The sequence below is a fragment of the Zootoca vivipara genome, chromosome 6, assembly GCF_965207765.1.
Source record: "Zootoca vivipara chromosome 6, rZooViv2.hap1.1, whole genome shotgun sequence".
Classification (NCBI taxonomy): Eukaryota; Metazoa; Chordata; class Lepidosauria; order Squamata; family Lacertidae; genus Zootoca; species Zootoca vivipara.
In genome coordinates, this window is record NC_142589.1 from 90163035 (window position 1) to 90172276 (window position 9242).

Below are 9242 nucleotides of genomic sequence, written 5' to 3' on the forward strand. Positions count from 1 at the left end.
TCATATACAGTACTTTTCTTTCAATGAACAGCACGCAGTAAATTTCATTTCCTCTTTCCATAACTTTTCCCAAGATGAAAGTTGGATATTATACCCAAAATCTCTAGCCCAGTGTATCATCACTGCCTTGACTTCTTCGTCTTTTGTATACCATTCCAAAAGTAATTTGAACATTTTTGATACTATTTTCACATTATTTTCCCAACAGATCTATCTGAAACCTCGATCTCACTGTATCAAAACCTCTTTTTCTTATCTTCCTTAAAAACATAATTTAATTGGGAATACTGTAACCAATCTGTTAACATTGCACTTAACTCTTAAAGTAAAAAGGTAAAGGGACCCCTGACCATTAGGTCCAGTTGTGACCGACTCTGGGGTTGCAGCGCTCATCTCGCATTATTGGCCGAGGGAGCCGGCGTATAGTTTCCAGGTCATGTGGCCAGCATGACAAAGCCGCTTCTGGCAACCAGAGCAGCACATGGAAACGCCGTTTACCTTCCCGCTGTAGCGGTTCCTATTTATCTACTTGCATTTTGACGTGCTTTCAAACTGCTAGGTTGGCAGGAGCTGGGACCAAGCAACGGGAACTCACCCCGTCACAGGGATTCGAACCGCCGACCTTCTGATCACCAAGCCCTAGGCTCAGTGGTTTAACCACAGCGCCACCTTAGCTTTGCCTAAACTCAAATCCCCCCGGTCTAATATCCCTAGTGCTGCAAGATTGTCACAAGAGCGCCTGGACTAAAATTGTCTATCAGACACTTTACTCTCGTAGTTTATCACCACAACAGCTGCTCACTTTGGGTTTTAGTAAAGCAAACAGTCTAATTTGTCAGCTCAGCACCTAAATGATATCAATCGCCCGAACAATTGGGCCACAATAAGGAAATTTTGCCCGTGGTATGCCTATTTTCCTCCTTCCCATTTCAACTCTCTGCCACCCTATCTGCATAACCGAGCAATTCTAAAACATAGACGCTCTTTTACTCTCGCAAGATTGGTCTTGCCCTTGGCTGTACTTGAGGGATGATTCCAACAGATTCCACACGGAAAACGCTTATGTCCCTGTGGAGATGGCAGTCCCGAATCGGTGGCGCATGCCCTTCTGGCTTGCCCTCTTTATAAAGACTTGAGGAATGAGATTATTGCCCCTCTTTTATTGTCCATTCCGGGTCGCCCAGCCACTGCCCCAGTGTCCTTTCTCTGGGCAGATCAAGGTGAGCAGATGACAGCAAAAGGTGGCAAGGTTTTTAGCTGGGGCAATCAGAATAAGGTCCACTATTTGACTATTGATTCGAAACCCTAAAATGTATTTTATATAATTGACTTTTTTATTTCTATTCTTTGTATATCGTATTGTTGTTCTATTGCTTTGGCCGATGGCTGACGCAAATAAAGATTCATTCATTCATTCATTCATTCATTCTGCTAACAGTTGGAGAAGCTTCTCTATACAAGATCTCAAAGCAGCTGTTTTATTACAGAAAAATTTCAGGAACAGACTGGAAAGAGAAGTTGCTGAATTGGAACTCATTACCAAGCTTAAAACCATGGAGCCATCTGGGATGAATAAAGACATCGGATTCTTATCTCATTATGCATGATCAAGCTTTCTTTAGCGCCTCAGCCCTTTCTTTTCCCCCCCAGGACTAAATGCAGTCATCAGCAGTCGTTAACAGCCATCTACAGGTTTACCACTCCCATCAGCCCATCACCCATTCCCATCACCCCCACCCCCCACCCCCTGAATATACATAAGGGTTTGGTGGATTATGTTTCAGTGTATCTGACGAAGTGTGCATGCACATGAAAGCTCATACCAAAATAAAAACTTAGTTGGTCTTTAAGGTGCTACTGAATGATTTTTTTTATTTTGGTTCCAGAAAGTTATTCTAAGATCCACTGCTCCCTACTTGGCTTCTCTGTGCATGGGAATTTTGTGCAAACCACACCCGGGATGCAGATTTCAACAGACTGCCAGCTTTGGGGGTAGAAAATGGTTTATCACCTGGACTGGATTGGGTAGTGATGCTTGTGGATTTTATCAGCATATGCTATGCTTTAAACCTGCCGTCCTGGAATGATTGAGGGAGTTGGGTATGTTTAACTTGGCTGAGAGGAGGCCGAGAGGTGATAAGATAGGCATCTTCAAACAGCTAAAGGGCTGTCTCATGGAAGATGGAGCAAGCTTGTTTCTCTCTGCAACAGAGGGGAGGACCCAAACTAATAGCTACAAGAAAGGAGATTCCGACTCAACATCAGGAAGAACTTTCTGACAGTAAGAGCTGTTTGACAGTAGAATGGTCTCCCTCGGCAGGTGGCGGACTCTCCTTCCTTGGAGGTTTTTAACCAGAGGTTGGATGGACATCTGTCAGACTAGGGTTGCCATGCGCCCTCTTTTTCCAGGACATGTCCTCTTTTTCAAGGGTAAAATTTCTGTCTTGGCAGATTTTTGGAATTTGCCAATATGTCCTCGTTTTTTCCTTTGGTACCAAGGGATCACATGCGTGCTCGGGAACTGTTAAAATTCGACAAGAGCTGGACATGTATAAACGCAAACGTATATAGGGAAATGATTTATAGTGAGTTGGGGGGGAGTTCAAAATTACTTCCCCCCGCAAAAAAAAAAACCAGAGTCCTTTTTATTGGGAATAACCCCGATAGGTATCAGAAAAGGTTATTTATGTATGCAACAACTACGGCCTGTGTAGTCCAACCCCCTGCAACCCCGAGGGAGACCGTCTCCTCTTGTTGGACAGTTCCTACCATCATAAAGTTCTTCCTGTTGTGTACTGGGAATCTCCTTTCTTGGAACTTGAAGCCATCGGTTTGAGTCCCATTCCAGAGCAGCAGAAAACAAACTCAATCCATCCTCTGTGTGACAACCCTTGAGATATTTGCATCTCCTCTCAGTCTCCTCTTTTCCAGGCTGAACATCCCCAGTTCCTTCAACCGTTCCTCATCAGGCTTGGTTTCCAGACCCTTGATCGAGGGGTCCCCAAACTAAGGCCCGGGGGCCGGATGCGGCCCAATCGCCTTCTAAATCTGGCCCGCGGACGGTCCAGGAATCAGCATGTTTTTACATAAGTAGAATGTGTCCTTTTATTTAAAATGCATCTCTGCGTTATTTGTGGGGCCTGCCTGGTGTTTTTACATGAGTAGAATGTGTGCTTTTATTTAAAATGCATCTCTGGGTTATTTGTGGGGTATAGAAATTCATTCATATTTTTTTTTCAAAATATACTCCGGCCCCCCACAAGGTCTGAGGGACAGTGGACCGGCCCCCTGCTGAAAAAGTTCACTGACCCCTGCCCTTGATCATCTTGGTCGCCCTCCTCTGCACACCTTCCAGCTTGTCAATATCCTTCTTAAATTGCAGTACCCAGAATTGGACACAGTATTCCAGGTGTGGTTTGACCAAGGCAAAATAGAGTGGAACTATGATTTCCTTTGATCTGGACACTACGGTAGACTTCTGCTGATGCAGCCGAGAATAGCATTCGCTTTTTTCACTGCTGCATCACAGTGCGGGCTCATGGTATCCTTTTGCTATACTTTGCTGATCTTTGTAAAACTATGATCCTGGCTTCAGGTATCTCATTCCAAGAGTTATTGATTTACTCCGAACCAGAAGTAAACTCAGCCAGATGGGAGTTGGGGCAAAACCGTACTTTTATACATTTTCTGGACAGTCCATTCATCCCCTAATTCCCACCCCTGTCCTTTGTGAGGCGCCAGAAGGGGGGTTACATCAGATGTGATAACAGGTAAGTATGGGTCTTAGGTGGAGTCAAGTGGTTTGTTGAAAGTACTGTTTGTTATTCATGTGTCTGAAGTCTTCTAATACCAGTGTTTGGGCAGAGTTAAGTTCTGTTACATGGCCACTGGTCCCGTCACCTCCTGGCGAATAGAAGGGAGGGAAATGGAGGCAGTGAGAGATTTTACATTCCTGGGTTCCATGATGACTGCAGATGGTGACAGCAGTCATGAAATTATAAGACGTCCGCTTCTTTGGAGAAAAGCAATGACAAACCTAGACAGCATCTTAAAAAGCAGAGACATCACCTTGCCGACAAAGGTCCGTATAGTTAAAGCTATGGTTTTCCCAGTAGTGATGTATGGAAGTGAAAGCTGGACCATAAAGAAGGCTGATCGCCGAAGAATGGATGCTTTTGAATTCTGGTGCTGGAGGAGACTCTTGAGAGTCCCATGGACTGCAAGAAGATCAAACCTATCCATTCTTAAGGAAATCAGCCCTGAGTGCTCACTGGAAGGACAGGTCGTGAAGCTGAGGCTCCAAGACTTTGGCCACCTCATGAGAAGAGCAGAATTCTTGGAAAAGACCCTGATGTTGGGAAAGATTGAGGGCACTAGGAGAAGGGGACGACAGAGGACGAGATGGTTGGACAGTGTTCTCGAAGCTACGAACATGAGTTTGACCAAACTGCGGGAGGCAGTGGAAGACAGGAGTGCCTGGCGTGCTCTGGTCCATGGGGTCACGAAGAGTCGGAAACGATTAAACAACAACAACAACAACAACAACAACAACAACAACAACAACAACAACAAAGTTCTGTTAATGGCTGTGTTTTTTATTTGTTTGGCAGGAGTGGATGTGCCGGAGGCAAGGCTTGTATGAGACAATACAGCATGTCCAGGCATTTCCCCAGTTACTCCTTTTTGTGTAGACTGTTAGGCTATTACCTTGAGGTGTCAACCTTTGTTTCGGCAGGGTGTCACCATATTTGAATTGGTTCCTTAATAAACTTTATTTCCCTTGAATGGTTGTGTGGTTACTGTGGAGACTCGGTAGATGGCAGTGTGGGGACTGTCTACATTGAGTATGTCAGAACTGCAACAATTTTACATTTACACATACACAGTTCTTTCTTGGGTTACATTCACTTCGCTACATATTTACATAGGGTATCTCTTAGACAAGGCACGTCCAACAGGTAGATCGTGATCTACCGGTAGATCACTGGACATCTGTGGTAGATCACTGGTAGATCACTGGCTCCCCCCAAAAGCAGCTTAACAACTTTAGCTCCCCTTAAAAAAAGCTCAACATTTTTGCCCTGCACCCCCCAAAAATGTGGCTTTCTTTCACCCTAAAAGAAGGTCAACAACTTTGACCTGAACCCCCAAAAAACAGGGCTTTCCTCCTCCCTAAAAAGCTCAACAACTTTGACCTGAACCCCCCAAAACAGGGCTTTCCTTCATAGAAAAAGTTCAACAACCTTGACCTGAAGCCCCCAAAAGGGGGTAGATCACTGCAAGTTTTTACCTCTGTGAGTAGATCGCAGTCTCTTGGGAGTTGGCCACCCCTGTCTTAGACCATGGGTAGGCAAACAAAGGCTTGGGGGCCGGATCGGATCCAATCGCATTCTAAATCCAGCCCATGGACAGTCCGGGAATCAGCATGTTTTTACATGAGTAGAATGTGTCCCTTTACCGGTATTTAAAATGCATTTCTGGGTTATTTGTGGGGCATAGGAATTTGTTCATATTTTTTCCGCCAAAATATAGTCCAGCCCCCCACAAGGTCTGAGGGACAGCGGACTGGCCCGCTGCTGAAAAAGTTTGCTGACCCCTGTCTTAGACAGTTCGCATAATATACATTTTACAGGATTATGTCAACTTGGAACTCGCATATGGTTCAGTTAGTCTTTGGGTATTGAAATATACTCGGAGTCGAGAGTGAAGTTCATTTTCTTTATTCTTTATTCAGCTTGTAGTAATGTAGCAGGGGCCCATCATCAATTAAGATGATAACGAAAATCCCAATAAATCTTGGAATATGCTCATAAATCCCTATCTACGTGTACCATGCATCAAATTATGTTTGTATCTTTGTGATTTGTGTATTAGCTGTCCTTCTGTCGCAGTAGGGACGGCTTCTTGCTGAATCATCAGTTTCTTTAAAGCAACAGGTTACCATAATTCTTCTAATATAGCACATTCCAAGATTTATAGGGATTTATAAGCATATTCCAAGATTTATTGGGATTTCTGTTATCATCTTAATTGTGGCCCATTGGGCCCCTGCTACAGTAGCAAAGGAGAAGAAGAGAAGAATGGCTTTTTCCCCAAAATGTCTGCTTCTATACATTATTTACACAATGGGCCTTGCGTGATTGGCTACTTCAGGGCTGCACCTGTAGGCCAATCAGGTTGCAGATTCACTTCTGCCAGCAGCCTGATTGGCTGCTCCTGCAGGCCAATCAGGTTGTGGATTCACTTCTGCCAGCAGGCTGATTGGCTGCTCCACTGTCCTAAGGAAAAGCGAGGCGTTCCAGGATCAAATCAGAAATCGGGATGGCTTCTGTAAATCTGCGACTCTCCCTGGAAAATAGGGGCGCTTGGACCATCCCCGTAGGCCAGCTAGCCGCTTGCAGGCCACTTCATAATCTAAATTGCAAAGACAGCAGAGGGAGAGCCAGGATGAGGGTCTCGTTTTTCTCCCACCCTTTCTCTCTCACACACATGTGCAAATGAGTTTCCTTCACACTTCCTCCCTCCAATGCAGAAGCTATGCTTTCTTGATCACCACCTTGTGGCCATCCAAGGTACAGCAACACCTATGGATGCATCCTCTCTTTTTTTTGAAATCTTTTTTTATTTGGAACCATCCCCCCCCCCCCCGTGTGAATCATGAAATGAGGAGATCCAAATCCAGCCCCAAGTAAAAAGCCAGAATATCAAAACTGGGTGTGATATGCACACAAGCGAAATTTTCTCAAATTGCACCATTGTATAATGTGGAAATGTCAGCACAGGTTTTTAAAACCGTTGTAAGTTGGGACCCAGGTGGCGCTGTGGTTAAACCACTGAGCCTAGGGCTTGCTGATCAGAAGGTTGGCGGTTCGAATCCCTGTGATGGGGTGAGCTTCCCGTTGCTTGGTCCCAGCTCCTGCCAACCTAGCAGTTCGAAAGCACGTCAAAATGCAAGTAGATAAATAGGAACCGCTACAGCGGGAAGGTAAACGCCGTTTCCATGTGCTGCTCTGGTTTGCCAGAAGCGGCTTTGTCATGCTGGCCACATGACCTGGAAGCTATACGCCGGCTCCCTCGGCCAATAATGCGAGATGAGCGCCACAACCCCAGTCCGTCACGACTGGACCTAATGGTCAGGGGTCCCTTTACCTTTACCTTTTAAGTTGGTTTTATATATTGTCACTGCAGATATCTTGCGCATTTTAACACTGGGGTGTAGTTAAAGTTGGAGGTTTTCATTTGCATACTAATTCTCAGATATCCACACTCACACCCAATTTTAGATTTTGTGTGCATTATCAGATCGGTCGGTTATCAGCACGATAACGCCAAGGTTGTGGGTTCATTGGAACCAGAGTGGCTGGGGTAGTTCAGTCAGATGGGTGGGGCATAAATAGTAAAATTATTATTATTATTATTATTATTATTATTATTATTATTATTATTATCATGGAATAGGATGTCCCTATTTTCATCAAAGAAATGTTGGAGGGCATGTCATTTCATGAGGCTGCCTCTACAGGAGAGAATAATAAATAATAATAATTTTTTATTTATACCCTGCCCTTCCCGGTTCAGAAACCCGGGCTCAGGGCAGCTAACAACAAATTTAAAACACTTAATTGAATACAACATAAAAGCAGCATAAAATACAGTGTAAAAGCATGAATAGCAATAAAATTCAAAGTTCAAAAATCAATTTGGGGGAAATCCATCCAATAAACATTAGATAGATAGCATTGCAGGGGGTTGGACTAGTTGACGGCTGGGATCCCTTCCAACTCTAAGATTTGATGATTCTGTGACCTTAATCATCCCTCCCACCTCCTTTAGCCTGCAAGAACCCTTCCCTAGTATATTTATATCTTTTCCTCGGCTTCCCCTTGAAAAATGTTTAATAATAATAATAATAATAATAATAATAATAATAATAATAATGTATATACCACTTCGTATTTTAAAGGGGAAACATCTCAAGGCAGTGTATATGGCCTTAACCAGGCATCCCCAAACTGCGGCCCTCCAGATGTTTTGGCCTACAACTCCCATGATCCCTAGCTAACAGGGCCAGTGGTCAGGGATGATGGGAACTTAGTCCGAAACATCTGGAGGGCCGAAGTTTGAGGGTGCCTGGCTTTAACTAACAACAGTGTGTCAGACAGACTGTATCACATTGCTCCTTTTCTTTGATTTCTTTTGGTCAATGATGCCTCCGAGACCCTCACTCTTAATATATGCTTAATCTGGCAATTCAAGTCCAGTCAAAGACAACTATGGGGTTGTGGCGCTCATCTCGCTTTCTGGCCAAGGGAGCCGGCGTTTGTCCACAGACAGCTTTCCGGGTCATGTGGCCAGCAGTACTAAACCGCTTTTGGCGCAACAGGACACCGTGACGGAAACCAGAGCGCACGGAAATGCCATTTATCTTCCCGCTGGAGAGGTAGCTATTTATCTACTTGCACTTTGACGTGCTTTCGAACTGCTAAGTTGGCAGGAGCTGGGACAGAGCAATGGGAGCTCACCCCGTCGCGGGGATTCGAACCGCAGACCTTCCGATCGGCAAGCCCAAGAGGCTCAGGGGTTTTGCAAAGCACCCAGGACTCGTTTTCTGGTGGATTTCAGAATGCAGGGGTGCTCCAAAGAGCTTCAAAGAACTCCCCACTTCGTTGCTATCGGCCCCGCTTCCAATTCCACAGAACAGGTTCCAGCAACGTTGTTGTTTGCGTCGTCTTGCCGCCTCCTGAAGGGCAGGAGTTTAATTTCAGAGACTGTGGATTCCATTGACCTCCTTGATTCCCCGACTCTCTGCCTGGTTGCTCTGACAGCACCATGTGCTATGCAATTGTGTAACTCACCGCATGCCAGCAGAGGTCCCCCAAGTGCTACTAAGAAGAGCCTGCTGGATCCGTCTGGCATCCTTTCTTACAGTAGCCACACGGATGCCCCTGGGAAACCCTCGAGCAGGATTCGAACACAAGACCACTCTCCCCTCCTGTGCATTCCAGAGATTGGCATACAAAAATATGCTCCATGAATCTGTTCTATCATCTCTGTTCCATCATTTAACTCTGCGCTGAGTCAAGAAGGGGCTATCTTTTCTCTGTCCTGAGTCTCATTTATTTATTTTGGATACTGCCCTAAACCCGCAGGTCTCAGGGCGGCCACAACATATAATCACAATATAAAAAGGCAAAATACATAATGAAAACAAAAGCAATCCAATAATCTTCCGCCCCTCTCCC